Genomic DNA, 17,109 nt, shown 5'->3' with positions numbered 1-17,109 from the left:
AGAATAGGGAGAGCAAATGCATTGTTATCAATCCAAACAAACTGGAGAGTTTGAAACTAGAATTGGGAGAAGCTATGGTTTAGTGGGGGAGGAGGTGGAAGAAGAAGGGGAAATAATTTCATTCTAAGGTTTGCTACTCCAATTGGATTCCTTCTTATCACCTCACTAGGAAGAGATGCTTTCTATCCTGTTTCTGTTGTTTTTAATAATGATAATGAAAACAATGATTAGGACTTGTTAGTCACTTGAGGTGTTTAGGCAAATTACCTTTAGGCAGATATGTATTTCCAGATTCTCCAAGGCAGTATAAGTGAAGAAAAAGAGAACAGTTGAATGTGATTTTCTCTGGTCTAGAGGCAATATAATGCAATGAAAAAACTAGAAAATCTATTTTGTCACCAAACCTCATTTCTTCAACTGTAAAATGAAATTACATGAAATGATCCCAGCAATCTTTCTCTAGTTCTTAAACAACAGCAATAACAAAACTGCTTTGTACTTCTCAAATTCAACATTTCATTGATTGGTTATTGGTAACTCTGGTGACATATATTTTGAATGGCTAAAAAGGAAAGAGGTACAGTTAGCCATTTGGAGGGCAAGTAAAGATTTTTAATCGTTTTTTGGGCACAAATCAAGACAAACTGGCAAGCATTCTCTTCTTGTTTTGAAAATCCAGATGTACAATATTTCAAGGAAAATCTAATCCACGTGGTTCTGATTCATAGACAACTTTGCTCATAAAAAAGTTTCTCAAGAAAAAGCTATTTGATACTTAGAAAGATTGTTGAGCTTGACACATACAATACTTTAGATTTAATTTGATTTCTTGGAATTGGAAATGTTACACTATGACAATAGATAATAAATATAAACTCCAAATGTTCTTAAATTCAGAGAAATATATTCTCCCAAGAAAATACAGTATCTCCTAGGGATGTTTTGACTTTTAGATAATAAACTGGTATTTCATCTGTTAGGTTGATCATTTCTTTAAAATGAAAATATATTTTAAAAATTTTTTTCTGGGTCTTTAGGACAAGAATACCTATAAAAGAATAAAGATTGATTACTGTGCTGGAATGTTGCCCAGCCTGGGAGTGGGAAGTGGGGAGGACCCTTATGATACTTACTCACTTTTAAGCCAGTCAGTACCATTTAATAGGTTTTTGCTACCCCTTTTCCCAATAGCTTTTAAACATTATTGCTGCCTAGTTAACCTGCTCAGCCATCTCTGTCAGTACTGTAGATAAATATGTTCACAAAGCCCCCTTATAGCTAGAAAGATATTTTAAAATAATTGTTTATATATAAAACTGATGCTTGAGGAAAATCAGATTTAGTTAAAAGCAGAAGGAAGTAAGGAAGTCAATAACAACTTATGGAGAATTGGAAGGCTATTTCTATTTATTTTGAAGATCATAAAAGGTTACAATCATAAATTAATAGAACTGGAAGCATGCTGCATTAGAGCAATCTACCTATATTTTAGATACAGTAATAATAATAATGATGATAATAATAATAATAACTAGATTTCTATGGAGTTTCAAGTTTTGAAAAATGCTTAATAAACACTTAATTTTATCCTCATAATGCCAAAAGGTCAGTATTTATTGTTGCCTCCATTTTACAGATAAGGAACCAGAGGCAGACAGAGATTAAAATGAATTCCAAAAAATCATACAGGTAGTAAATATATGAAGCAAGATTTAACCTTCTTGACTCCAAGGTCCAGTGCTCTATCCACTGGAATATTGAGAAGAAAAATAACTGAATTTATTTCCAAGATCACATAACTTGTTAATGGTATACCTGGGACAAAGAACCAGATCTAATTCCTAGTTGCTTTTTCTCCTACACAATAGGTAAATTGCACTAGGTGAAAAAGTCTAATTAACTCAAAACTGATTTCTCTGAAAATTTTACTATCCAATCCAAGGAGTAAAGTCATTCTGTCTTTGAGATTCCTTCTGTTCTGCCCTAAAAACACTCCTCTCCCTGCAAAAACACACAGCATGCATGCACACACAAGAGTACATTTTTTTTTATCTATCACACATAGCATTTATTCCCAATCTCTGTTTCTGGGCTTTATTGATTTTGATATATTTCTTCTAGTACTGTGTTGATAGATGTATCAACTTTTACAATTTCTATTCTCTCTCTCTCTCTCTCTCTCTCTCTCTCTCTCTCTCTCTCATATTGAGGTCATTTCTTCTTGAACCTTCGAGAGTACCTGGTTTTTTCATAGACAGTTAAGGATATGTTGGAGTGTTTTTGTTTGTTTTGGTGGGTATGTTTTGATATGTTTTCTTTATTTGTTTCTCTCCTTCCTTCATTCTTTCCTTCCTACCTTCCTTCTCTTCCTTCCTTCCTTCCTTCCTTCCTTCCTTCCTTCCTTCCTTCCTTCCTTCCTTTTTTTCTTTCTTTCCTTCAACATGAATCACTAGAAGTAAATAGTGGTCCTCAGTTTTGATAATTCATAGAAGACTTCATCATATGTGGATACTTGCCACAGAAAGACTGAAGAGCTCTCAGTTTCTGTCAGGTTGCCAGGTAACTTAGTAGGGACTTACCCCCCACCACTATTCATCTCTTTATCTTCTGACCATTTCTGGATTACCTCTCACTTCATGGAACCAGAAGATTCCTTAAAGCACAGAAAGATACTTCCTCCAAAGAAGTTCCAGTTCCCCTCTCAAATAGAAACACCTCAAATTGTATTGAGTGCTTTTAAACCTCCTTTTAGAAGTCATCTTCTTCCACTATCCAGACTTCTGACAGAAATGAGAATTTTGCTCTTTCTCCTCTTTACATCCTTTTTTTTCTTTCACTCCTTGAATCATTTCTTTCTTCTCCTGCCCCCAAAAGAAACATTCTTCTTGATTAAAAAAATAAGAGTAATAGTTCTCAAAATTTTTGATCTCAGGACACCACTGCTCCCTCGGGGTTCCCCAAACCACATTTTAAAACCATTGACCTGAAAAATATCCCTTTCATCATTAGCCATGAAAAGATCCAGGACAATTCCAAGGGACTAGTGTTGGAAAAAGATACCAAAGACACTCTGAATGCAGATTGAAATGTACTATTATTCACTTCATTTCCTTCATGAATTTTTTCCTGTGTGTCTTCTTATATGTCTAGTTCTACAACATAATGAACATGGAAATTATATAGTATGATAACACATGTACAACCAATATCATATTACCTGCTATCTCATAAAATGTGAGAAAATGATTATTAAAATTAAAATAACACCTTAAAAAGTAGCCTTTTTTTACTTTATCCTCTGGAATAGAGACTAATTTGTAGGTATATAAATGTTACATAGGGTGGCTAGGTGGTACAATGGATAGAGTTCCAGGCCTGAAGTCAGGAAGACTCATCTTTATGAGTTCAAATCTGGCCTCAGACACTTACTGGCTATGTGAATTTTGGCAAGTCACTTAACCCTATTTGCCTCAGTTCCTCTCAGTTCCTCATTTGTGAAATGACCTAGAGGAGGAAATGGCAAACCACTCTAATATCTTTGCCAAGAAAATCCCAAATGAGGTCCTGAATGGTCAAATATGACTGAAACAACTGAACAACAACAATCAAAAATTGTTGTATTGTATAGGAAGAAATATGAATTGCTCAGTATGCTAGAAGTTTTTGAAAGATTCTCTTTAGTCTCCATATGGGTTTGGGGATGCTATCCCTCCAGAATCATCTGTAACTCTGTTGGTTAATGCTTATGGTAACTAGAGAATCTATGAAAATGGGCTATAGAAAGTTAGTCCACAAACTAAAACACAAAAAAGGCAGTCCTCGAAATGAATTAATATTTCTAAATCAGTAGCTTAGAAAAATCCTGAGAGAATATGCAATAGTTCAGGTAAATTTTTAAAGGGAAAGAAATAGTGGGAAAATGAAAGAAATAGCCTCTAGGGAAGTAGTTTTTAAAGATAACAAACAACAATGATAATCACTCTTCCATCTGTTATTCACTATTATCAATAATTGCTTAAGGTCACCAACATTGAGAGGGTTATTTATAAGAAACCTGATAAGACTTAAATGAAGGGTTGTAGAGTTCAGTGACAGAAGTAGGTCAGTTTATATGATAACATTTTAAATGTAAACAACTTTGAAAGAATTCTGATCAATGAAATGATCAATCATGATTCCAAAGGAATAATGTTGAAGGATGTTACATCCTGACAGAAAAGTGATCTGCTCAGAATGAAGAATGAGAAAAATTCTTTTGGACATGGCCAATGCAGGAATTTCTTTTGCTTAATTCTACATATTATAGTTATTCATATTTGTTATGAGGGTTTTGCTTTCTTTTGTTTTCCAGTGGGAATGAGGTAATCAGGGAAAAAAATAAATATTATATTTCTTTAAAAAGAAATTTTAACTTACTTTTTAAAAGATCATCATTATTAATAAACATTTGGGAGGTCTGGGAGTAGAAGGTATAAATTAAAATTAATATACAATAACAATTATATTTTATAAAGTTTATTAATAATAACTAAAATAAAAAGGCTAGAGTAAAAAGAGTGCTCGTCTGGCTGTGCACTGGGGAAAATAAGAGAGTGAGAGGTGGAGTTACAGCCAACTATATACAAAACAATACCATGCAACATGGGTGGAGAGATTAAAAGGAATTTGGGGGAAATACTAAAGGAATTCTGGGGAACGTAGTACAAAGATACAAATTTCTACTAATACAAAGGGTACTCCATTTAACAGAAGTTCTTTGAAGCAGGTCATGGAGTGAGAGAGCTATCTGATTCCACTTTCTAATAAGGCACTTGGCTGGACAAAGCTGTTTTTCAGCATGTGGACACATGAAATATAGGGCCCATGTTAGAAGCAGTGCTAGTCCTTTCGGGACAGGAAATCTGATTGTAATCTGAAGGATTTAAGAGCAAAGACCTCACCTTCTTCCAAGTGCCACAAGCAGTTCCACCCAGTAATATTAATAATCACTAGTTGCTACTTTGGATACCTCTCAGTCATTTAAAAAAATACCATTTTGAGACTCTGGAAAAAAGCTGATTGGGAGAGCAGGGGTTAAGGGTTTGAATTCAGTGTTTCATTCTCAAGAGGATCAGAGTAGAACATATAACCCTGTAAGGCTTGCAGAGGACTTTACCTAAATGGCGAGTGGAGGTGAAGATTCATATTATCACATTCTTGCTCTCTTCTATCCCTCTACTGCAGTCATGAGTGGAACATTTCTTTTTAGTCACCCACCATGTGTCTTAATGTTGTACTCAGTCCTTTACAAGATGTCTCTACAAAGAGAAGAAAGGGAATAAATATTCATATGGCACCTCCTGGGTGCCAGACACCTTTATCATATATCATCTCATCTTATTCCCACAACAACCGTGTGAGATTTATTATCCCCATTTTAGCATTGAGGGTCAAACAGAGAGGTTAAAGGATTTGTTCAGGCTCACACCGCTAGAGAGTATCTGAAAACTGGATTTGAATTCAGATCATTTTGACTCCTGGCCCAAGATCTACTGTATCACCATCTGTTATGATGACTTTAAGCCAGGTTGGTATGGTAAGTCTGCCTGCTATCTCATCATTAACTTTTTGGCTACCCACCTTTCCTCCCACCTCAATCACCAAGAGATATCTGGGCTTGTACTACTAACAGATCTCAATTCTAGAGTGAGAAGGGACCGAGATAATTGTCTGGTCCAGTCCTATCCTAGAGAAGACTTGTGAAAGGTTCTATAGTTACTAAGAGGAAGGACCATGACTTTAATACAGGTGCTCTGACTCCAAATTTAGCTCTGTTTCCACTGTGGCATACTGCCTTTATAATTTTTTCTGTCTGTTCTATTTTTATATTTTCTACTTTGAGTAGAAACAGAAATAATAATGTCACTGTGATAATTCAGACATAGGACAGAATCTTACTGGCATCAGGAATTTATATGACTTTCTTTTCCCCACCAATGTTCCCCTGAGGGAATAATAATTCCTTCCATTTAAGTCTCTCCCTTCTTCTTTTGTCCTTTTTTCCTTTCTTTTTTTCAATTCTCTTTTGTTCACTTCTTAGTATTTAATTTTAATTCCTACCAGGCATAATAAAACAAGTTTTCAAATACCTCTTTTGCAGTCATAATAACTCTGGCAATTTACTAACTCTCCTATGGCCCCACTCACCATTCCTGTAACTTTAGGACACAAAATGCCCCTACCTGGCCACCACTCCCCAGTCTGTAATGTTTTCCCTAATTAAAATATAAACTCTTTGATGTCATAGACCATTTTTGTTTATGAATTTGTATTCACAAGGCTCAGCACAGTCCTTTGGTATATCATAATTGTATTAATAAATACTTTCATTATATTCATCCAACCATTCTATCAATCTACTCTAAGTCATCTTTTTTGTTTGAGATAAAAATTGACTTCAGATTTTTGAAAGGGACATTTCCACAGAACAAAATTATATTGAAATTGTTGAAATATAGAATTTACTTTTTTTTGCTTGATCTTTTATTCTGGATATCTCAAAAATGACACAAAATATTGGTTTTGCAGGCATGCCTTCTATATTCTGGAAGAAGATGGATCTTAAAAGACGGATATTTCCATTTTCAATTGCAAAATGCACTGAGTCATTGAACAAAGAATTAGGCAACCTATAAACTATTATGGACAGGTTGATACCTATTTCTATTACTTAGGAATTCTAAGAAAGGACTTGCCATAGCTCTTGAAAAAACTGACTTTTCATAGTTTATTCAATGCAATAAATACTAAGACTCTACTGTTTTGAAACAAATGTATTTTGGTTTTACTTGATCTATTTGCAAAAATGATATTGATCATGGTCCTTAAAGATAATCTTAGGTTATTGTTGCAAATAATTATTGTCATGAAAACCAACTCATTTCAGTGTTCCTCATGCCTGCTTAATATACAAAATGTGTGTCTCTTGTGTTATGATTAAAGTATACATGCCAGAATAAAACCTTTTTTTCCTCTTGCATCCATCAGGTCTACCTCCCACATAAACATTTATACACACGGACAGGAATATTAAGGTAAAAGATAAGAATACTAAACTTGGAGTCAGATGATGTCAGTTAGAACCCTCACCTTGCTACTTATTACTGGTATGTGCTTAGGCAAGCCATTCTTTGTTCCTAAATTTCCTCACCAGTAGAATATTTGACTTAGATTAGATAAGTGTTAATGTTCCTTATAACTATATATAATAATATGGTTCCCTAGTGACACACTGATAGTATATTCCAAAACCTTTGGCAAATAGATTATGACCAATGGGGCTTTTGATCTGACTTCTTCCCTATTCCACTTTCCCTTTCTCTTAACTAGCTACCATTTAAATTCAGTAAAGTTCCTAGTATTATAATCTCTGTGGTGATAGAGAACAGGAATGACAAGAAGGTAATATAAATTTTTGAAAAGAATAAAAGTGCTAAAAGAAGAGGGGGATTTAGAATGGATTGAGATTAGGAGAGAAAAGGGCAATGCTTCTAGCTGACATGGATTCTTAATGGAGGGTCCAGGAATTTGGTTTCTAAAAAATATTTTGATAACTATATCCCAATATAATTGCTTTATTTTATAGTCTTACTTTATTTTACACACTTAAAAATTTGTTCTGTGGAGTCCATAATCTTTACCAGAGTGCCAAAGGAGTCCATGACACCAAAAGGATTACAAATCCTATTCTAATCAGACAAATCCTGTATATCTCATTTTGAAAACACTTCAGGTAGATGGGAAAAGCTAGCTGGAAAAATAAAAGGAAAAAAGCAAAGAAGAGACGGCAAAGGACCTTTAAAATAGAATAAAGAAAAAGAGATAAAATTAAAATAGAATGTCGGGAATTACAGGAATAGAAACAGTATGCAACAAATGGGATTCTTTAAATGAATTTACTTTTTAAGTCTTCTTCTAGATGAGGAGAGAACAAGGTCCTAAGGTCACTTTTCTCTAAGGATTGGTCCAAAGAAAGAAAGCTGAAAAGTTCCAGAAAAAGGGTGGAATAGGGTCAATTTGCTTCAGTTATGGGAAAAAAGAGTTGTATGGCTAAAAAAAAGTATTGAGGATACCTTGGTTCTAATTCTACCTTTTACTATTTAACTGTGTGACTGTCTGGGTTTCAGTCTGCATATCTGTAAAATGAGGGGGCTAGATGCTCATTAAAGTTCCAATAGAGTTTCATCTTCTTGAGGAAAAAGGCTCATTTATTTTGTCTTTTTTTCTCCAGAGTTTTGAACACTATCCTGAGCATAGCAGGTATTTAATAAATATTTGGCAAATTCTAACTTTAAATCTGTGGGAAATTCTTTGCTAAAGGGATCATTTATTCCTCTTGTAAACAAATGGGACATTTGAAAAGATTTTAGGTAGGTGGCTCAGTGCTAGAGACAGGAGGTCCTGGGTTCAAATTTGATCTCAGATACTTCCTAGTTGAATGATCCTGGAAAAGTTACTTAAAGCCCATTGCTTAGCCCTTACCACTTGTCTGATTGGACTGTCTGACTGATATACTGTATATCAATATTGTAACTGAAGTTTAGGTTTTTTTAAGGATTATACTCAGCAGACTAGAATTCAATTAGAAATCTGAGCCAGAGACTTTAGACTTGGAACAGGGGAATTTGGACTGAGTTTACCCAAACCGATTTGTAGACCCATCAGCCAAAGCTGCCTTTTTTTCAGACTGGACTGGAGCCCATCTCTATGGACGAGCTTTGCCCAAAGTGGATCTTGGGTGTAATTTCTGACCTGATCTTACTCCAATTTGCCTAAGGGATCATGGCTTTTTGGATGGAAGTCAGAAAGCTGTAATGACTGTGGACTTTATATCATCTAGAGACAGGAAAATTGAAGAGAGTCCAGGTGTGGGAGAGTTTCCAACTCTTCAGAGAACACAAAGGTCACAGATTATGCCTCAGATCCAGAAAGGGCATGCTCAATTTCTGTTCTCTTGTTCCACAAATAAGATAACAGAGATATAATCCACCTCTACCTACATTTTCCTGCTCCATACATGTTGGGGACCAGACTTAAAAGGAGAGGATTTATATTGATAAGAGGGTATGATAGCTACAGAAAGGAAGGTTCAAGTAAGGAAAGTGTCAGAGAAGAAAAGAGGGTTGGAGGAGAGCAGAGAAATCTTACCTTGGGGATTGAGAAGAAGAACCTTGAGGCAATTTCAATTAAGCAACCCATTTTAAGAAGAGAAAAGAATCTCAAACCCAGTAAGGATTACTTAAAGTTCAATCAATCCAACAATATTTTAGATAATGGTCTGCCAGTCAATTAACATTTATTAAACTCATATCATATGTTAGATACTATGTTAGGTTCTGAGGATATAAATGGGAAAAGTGAAATGATCCCTACTTATAATGAACTTACTTTCTCCTGGAGGAGATGAGGACATGTAAGAGTAAAAATAAAGAGAGAAAAAAAATGGACCCTCACTGGTAGTTAGAGAACACCATTTGGTCATAGAAGTACTGTAATCATATTAAACTTGTTTGTAGTGCTGCCCACAATGATTAGGGCTGCCCCAAGACTTCAATGGGGGCAGAAGGTTTACAAACCCCAGGTCCAAAAAGTCAGTAGCCAAGAGAGCTCCAGGAGGTCCATAACAATGTGCAGGTGCTCACCCAGGCTTAGTCAGAGACTTGCAGGGAGAAGCCAAGAGGCTGGAGGTCTGTATTTGCACTCACTTGGAGAGATTCCAGTAAACTTGGGGCTTCCCCAGAGTTTCCCATATCAAACTACAGTTATTTGGAGAAGCCAACCTTTCTTTCCAACAGAGAACTTGGAAAAAGTTAGTAAAATTTCCTTGCCTGGCTTTTTCTTTTAGGTGTGGAAAGAGGGAGGGTAGCTGAGAAGTCCATTAAAGACTATTTGTAGTGTAAACAAAGGCTACTCCAGTTTTTAGAACAACCCAGGTTCTTAGACCTTAAACCGGTTCAGTGTCCTCTTTCCTGCTGGGATGGCTTAGAAATATTAGTGACTGGGACCTAGGACTTTGGGGACAGAATGTTTAGAACTCTTAGTTAAGAATATGTAGCCAATGCTCCCATGTTCTTTAAAATGAAAGAGGTTCAAGAACTGGAAACCAAAACTTTCTGTCAATCCATGGTGGCTCACTTATAAAAACTGGGGGAGGAGGAAATTAGGGACAGATGGTCAGTCTTTATAAACTTTGGGCTGACCTGCGTGAGGCAAGTTTGATGCTAGAGATGACGAAATTTGAATAGTTCTAATTTTTCTATGAACATGTTCTTGTTTCATATTGCATTTGGAAGGAGAACTTACATCCTCTGGGGTTTTATTGAATTAGCTAATAAACTTAACTGATCCTTGATAGGAGGGGAACAGAGTGTGAAACAGGTGAATTTAAAATATCTAATTAGTTAAGAGATTAGGTGATCATGTGGGTAGAGTGTCATAATACAACCATAACATGAAAGAGTAATTTGTTGAGAATTAGCCCAGAATTAGAAGAATGGCCCAATTAACATGACCCAGAATGTCCTACTAGGCAAAACTTTAATTTATCTGTGTCCTGGAAGGAAGTCAATGATTTTGATCTGTGGTCATGAGGGAAGAGTAAATACAGTATCAGGTAGTGGTGGAGAAATCTACATGGGAAGCTAGATCTAAGAGAAGGATTTAGAATTTTAGGTTCACAAAGAAAGAGTGGGTAAGATTTTTTAAATTTACCTAATGCTTAGCTTTATTAGCACTTTTAATTCCCCTACTTGGTTGTATTATTCTTTAATTGATATATTCCATTTTCTTTTGTAAATAAATGGTAGAAAACACACTCGAGTGTATGGCAACAGGAAAAGTGAAGTTAGTATTAAGAAGGGATAAAAAGTGCACAAAAAGGGAAAGGAAGAAGGCAATGAGTGGTGGAGTGTACTACACCTTTGAAATCAAGAACTCAACAATTCCCGGACCTGAGTAGCAGATTTTTAAAAATAACAACAACAGTAATTATGTGTTGGAAAACAACAACCCTAAATGTGGATTGGTGTTCAGCGGTAAGGGAAGTTCAATGTAATGTAGGGTTTATGCTATAGTTGATTTATCACAGGACAAAGACAATAATTAGATTTATACTTTGCAATTCACATAATCTAACTTTATTAATGAAAATGGGGATAAATACCTTCCTTTAAGAAAATGTGATAAGCCTGAGTTTTAGAGTTTCTGGTAAATTTCTTTCATTCCAAAGTCTCTGACAAGGTTGTCTCTCTGCCCAGCTGAATTAGTGTGTCTCCATTATCTTCAGGCTCAAATATAAAATCCCCTGTTTGGTTTTTAAAACCTTTCATAATCCAGCTCTCTCCAACCTTCCCTTTTTTCTTATACCTTTTTCTCTTTCTTATACTCTGCAATTCAGTGCTATCCACTTTTTGTGAACAAGATACTCCATTTCCACAGGCTGTCTTTCATGTCTTAGAATATTCTCTCCTCATTTCTGAAGTCAGGAACTCTTTTTGTCTTTCTTTCAATCCCAGTGCTTAGCACAGTGCCTGGGACATAGTGAGTGCTTAAGGTATATATGTTGTATAGAAGTCTGTGAATGTAAGTGGTACAGTGGATTGAAAACTAGGCTTGGAGTCAGGAAGACCTGAATTCAAGTCTAGCCTTCAAAACTTACTAGCTATATGACCCTGGGAAAGTTACTTAATCTCTGCCACTGGAGAAGGAAATGACAAAACATTTCTTATCTTTGCCAAGAAGAGCCAGTGAACACAGGATCATAAAGGATTAGGCACAACTGAAATAATAGACCAATAGCAACAACAATATAGATAGATGTAGACATGCTAAAAGGCTTCTATTTCATCCTATTCCTTCGTGGTTTTGATTCCTTTTTGTAGGTCTCTATATTTTGAAAGCTTTTTATTTCATATAGTTTGGAGATGATGGGCATTTTGGATGATGGTGATAATGATGATGATGATATCTCCATGCCAATCCTTCATCCTCCACTGGATTTTTCTGATGAATTTCCTTGAGGGCAGAAGGTTCTCATGCCCAAATCAGAAATCATTTTTTTAATGGCAAATCCTTAATATATTAAGAAAACTCCCTTGAACATGAAATCCTGTCAATATTGCATAATTAAAGGTAAGAAGAAGCCAGCAACAACAACAAAATAATGTTCACAGACACATGATACCAGGCTACTTAAAATCCAAAAATTTGATATTAAGCTATATAAGTCTTTTGTGCAAAAGAATGAAAACTGCTTTCATTTCATAGTGTATTAATTGTCAGAGGCAATTTAATCCAAATTTTAAAAAATAGAAGGAATATTGCCAAAGCATTCAACTTAGAACATTGTGAACAATGAGAATTTTCCATATATCTCCAAAAGCTTTTGGTCTTCTTTTTGTCTTTAAACAATTTCCTGTTTAACATCCCCAAAATGATTTTCTTTATCTGTTATTATGGGTAAAGAACCCCTTTCCATATAGCCTAGAAAGTCTTTTCCAGACCTAAATCTACATTTCAAGGAAAGTTTCATTCAGAGGCTTCTGAGTTATTTCAACTGAAACTCCAAATAATGTTATTTTTGGACAAGTACTTTGATGACTAGAAAGTTTGATGGAGCTTTTTTTTCTTTGAACCTTAAAATGACTCATTTTTTTGTCTAAGACCAAATGGCACTTCATGGCTTAAATTTCATTCCAAACTCAGAATGCATCAAGGTCCAGTGGGATCCATACTTGGCAAAGTTCACTCTCCTTTCCCAAAATTAAGCTACTGTTCTAAACATCTGTTCTGAGACACTGGCACTATTGAAAGGGCATCTTCATACATAAAGTGGAGACTTCGTGTAGTGCATTAAATGGAAGAAGGACAAAAATGGGAAGACAAACATTTCAACTCCTCATCTTCTTGATCCTATTCAGAATTCTGGCCATTTTTCCCCCTAATGGTAGAAAGCCATCATGATGGCACAAAGCTGATTCATGGCCATATTTAAAACTCACAATAAAATTAAGTATGTTTTCCCAATTACATAGCATAGTGCTTTGCCCAGAATAGACATTTTTAAGAATGCTTGTTAGATTTCTCTAAACAATGGAATTGAATTTTTAATAAATACCACTTCCTTATATTATTTTTATGCTTCTACAAAATATCTCAAAGACTGCATCTCTTTAGACTTCAAATTAATCCTTTGCAATGAAGTGAGAAACAAGGTAGCCATCTATGGTTTTATTCCTGTGGCAAATCCTAACCATGGGGTAAATTACTTATCCTCAATTTCTTCAGTTGTAGAATAGGACTGATGATGCCAATGGTTCCTAAATCAGAGGATTGTTGTATGGATCAACATACTATGTTTGTAAATAAAAATACAACCAAATAATGCTTAAAATTCATTCGCTAGCCATGAAAACTATACAGTGTTAGTTATTATTTTATTGTTTTTGTTGTTATTTTTGTTATTTAATTTAACACTGAAAATACTTAGAAAATTCTTAGAATTACTAAAAAGAAACCATATTGTTTTCTTTTTATAAAATTAACCAATCAGTATATAAATTGGTTTAGCTATAAAACATGAATAGCTGAATTTTAGTGGCACTTGAAAACCTAGAGACTTTGAACTCCTGTTCAAAATATATGAGTTCAGACAGCAAGTATAATAAGAATGAATAACTTGAAATATCTTACATAGACAATATACTTTTTAAGCTTACATCCTATTTTTTATGTGATTATTATTTTTAATAATAATTTTCTGGGGGCAGCTGGGTAGCTCAGTGGAGTGAGAGTCAGGCCTAGAGACAGGAGGTCTTAGGTTCAAACCTGGCCTCAGACACTTCCCAGCTGTGTGACCCTGGGCAGGTCACTTGACCCCCATTGCCCAATCTTCCACCTATGAGACACTACACCGAAGTACAAGGGTTTAAAAAAAATCTAAAAAAAAAAATAATAATTTTCTGACATTTTATAAGTCATATTCTCTCCTTCCTTCTTATTTCTCTCCCCTCCCCAAGATAAAATATGATATGAATCTTGGATCCAGATTTTCTGACTCTAGACCCATTGCTATATTCAATACTATCACGACAGACATCTTTTGTTATTGTGAGAAAACTCTGCCTGCAGCTACTAAACAAGTTCAGTTTTGATTTTTAACCTCATCTCTCTTTGCTGATTAAGAGACAAAACTAAATGGAATGAAGGATGATTTTATAGCAAACAGCCAAGCCCGGGGTCAAGGTAGTGAGAAGATAGAGTAAAGGCAATACAAGAAATATAACAAATATTTTATATATATATATGTGCGTATATATATATATATATGTCTCTCTGTGCATATATATGCATATACATATATGTTGTAGGAGACTTTGGATGAACCCCTGAAGTTCAAGATGTTTATCTTTTGCAAGAATTCAAGACTCCAAAACTTAGCTTAAAAATAAAAAGAGGAATTTATTAATTTAGAAGGTAATGTTGAATTTGGCTGGAAGGACAGCATTGATGAAAAGCTGCCTCCTTGAAGGCATCAATTCTGGGGTTTTTATACTCTTTACAGCAGGTGGTACATGACTTGAGGAGCATATAGATTCAGGCCAAAGTGGGGGAGGTGGTCATCTGACTGGGATCAGAGCAGTGCCTTATGTCCTGAAGACATCGGGTACACCTTAGGTAGATGTCCTAGATTTCAACCCAATGATAATTGGGGCATAACCAGAATAAGTATATTTATATCCATCTTGAAACCTAGGGGAGAATCCAAGGGGGATAATTCTCTCAAGGATCTTTCTCTTTGATGTCCAGGGTCTTATCAGGAGTTCTTTGATATTTTAGGGTTAGTATTCACAAGAATGCAAGAAAGCAAAGGAATTTCCCTGTTTACAGTTTGGCCTGAAATACTTCTGTAATTTGGGGTACAATGTCCCACTTTATATATATATATATATATATATATATATATATATATATATACCCTTTGTATCCTTGTCTCTCAACCCTCAAATATAAGGGAGTCATATGTGGTATGGTGGATAGTGTCCTAGATCTGGATCAGAAGGCTTGGACTTTAATCTCTCCTATTTGTGACTGTGATCAAGAAAAGGAAGGAGGGATACAAGCATTTATGAAACATCCATTATGTGTGCCAATTACTTTACAAATATTACATTATTCCATTTTCATAATAAATCTGGGAGATGGGAGCTATTTATATCTCAATTTTTCCATGAGGAAACTGAGGCAGATAGAAGTTAAATAACTTGGCCACGTTATACATCTAGCAAATGTGGAAGGCCAGGTTTTAACTGAAATGTCCCTAACTCTAGACCCCAGCACTCTATCTACTGTGCCACCCACCTAGTTTTTCCACTTAGTTATAGTGTTTTTTTCACCTTTACAAAACATTTTCACCCCAACAACCATGTGAAGTAATTATTGCAAGTATTATTATCACTATTTTATAGATGAGGAAGCTGAGATGTGACTAGTCTTTGTTCAGTAGCTAGTAAGCACTAAAGCCAGGATTTAATCACACATTCCCCTGACCTCATATCAAGTTCTCTTACCATTATAGCATACAAATAACTTATTTGTAAAAATGTAAGACTTCACTTAAGAACTTAAAAGGTTTCTTACTGCATTGAACTTGATAATCTTTCCCTCTCCCTCCTCTTCTCTCTGACATCCAAAAATAGATTTTTTTTCAGAAATAGGTTTGTATTTATAAATGTAATCATTCAAAGCTGGTTGGTAAAGCAAGTCTTTACTGATCTGTGCCCATATTTTAGAAGACCTCCCTACTCCATTCAGATAGAATATAAATTCCTTGAGGGTATGACATTTTTCTTCTATTTTTCTAACACCGAACTTGCTCAATTCCTTTCTCTTAGAAGGTGTTTAATTATGTAATATATGTTGCATTGGATTCAATTGAATTGTTCAGAGATTAGGGAGAGATTTAGGACCTCATGGAAAAATATGGGGAAACATGGGATTCTGAGATTTACTTTTTTTATTACTTTAAAAAATAAAATAAATGTTACTTCTGTCTTAGAATCTATACCAATTATCAGTTCCAAGACAGAAGTTCAGTAAGGGCTAGGGTCACACATTTAGGAATTGTCTGTGGCAGAATTTAAACCCTGAAACTCTTGTCTTCAGACCTTGTCTATCCACTGAGCCACTTAACTGCCTCCTGAAGTTTACTTTAAAGCACTTAATCTCTAACTCGTCCCTCCAAAATATCTCCTGAATGTTCAGATTAATCAATAGCAGTGTCTCCTTAAGTTCTTGCCCTCTTGTAAATATGGTTCAATTTCACTGGAAAATGGTGGAACTGACTTTATTCTGAATGTCACTTAGGTGCAGAGGCAAAGCCTATAACCTAAACTACTCTCCCACCCCAATGATGGAATGACATGAAGACCTCTCTGTGGAGGTTGTAGGTTACACAGTTGATGGGAACAGCACAAAACACACCCAGAAGATATTGTTTGCTTAAAGGGGTTTGGCAGGATTTGGGAACAGGTTGGAAAAGAGCCTTTCATCCTGGAAAAGACTTGACTATCTTAATGCTGAGGAAGCCAGTTAGGCAGCTGCCTCAGTGTGAGCATGGAGGTCTCTGTTCTGTGGGGTATGGTAAGTGCAGAGGCAGCTGCAGTTTTCAATTCTGTTATTGTTCCCTCTCTGGTTTACAGCTGCATTATTTGATCTAGTAAGGGTGTGGAAAGCAAGAAAAGATTCTGTCAAAAAGGATTTGGCAACAACCATAAAGTAAGAGTTATTTCAAGCCATTTCTTTTCATTTTTTAAATAAAGTTTTATTGATGTTCTTTATAAAAAACTGCCACAGGCAATTCTAGAGATTCTCTTCTCTGTATGGACTATACCCTTGTATCAAGGTGAAATAGGTAAGCAAACCTGACTAAAATTATGGCCATGAATGATGATGTATGCAATATCCCATGCCCATTACACCACACCTTTCTACCAAGATATATTTCATTGTTTGTCCTCTGAAATCTAGAGCAGTCATTTCATTTAACTGGAGATCAGAGAGGAAGTAGAGGAG

Source organism: Gracilinanus agilis, chromosome 1, assembly GCF_016433145.1.
Source record: "Gracilinanus agilis isolate LMUSP501 chromosome 1, AgileGrace, whole genome shotgun sequence".
Lineage (NCBI taxonomy): Eukaryota > Metazoa > Chordata > Mammalia > Didelphimorphia > Didelphidae > Gracilinanus > Gracilinanus agilis.
This window is presented reverse-complemented; position numbering follows the sequence as displayed.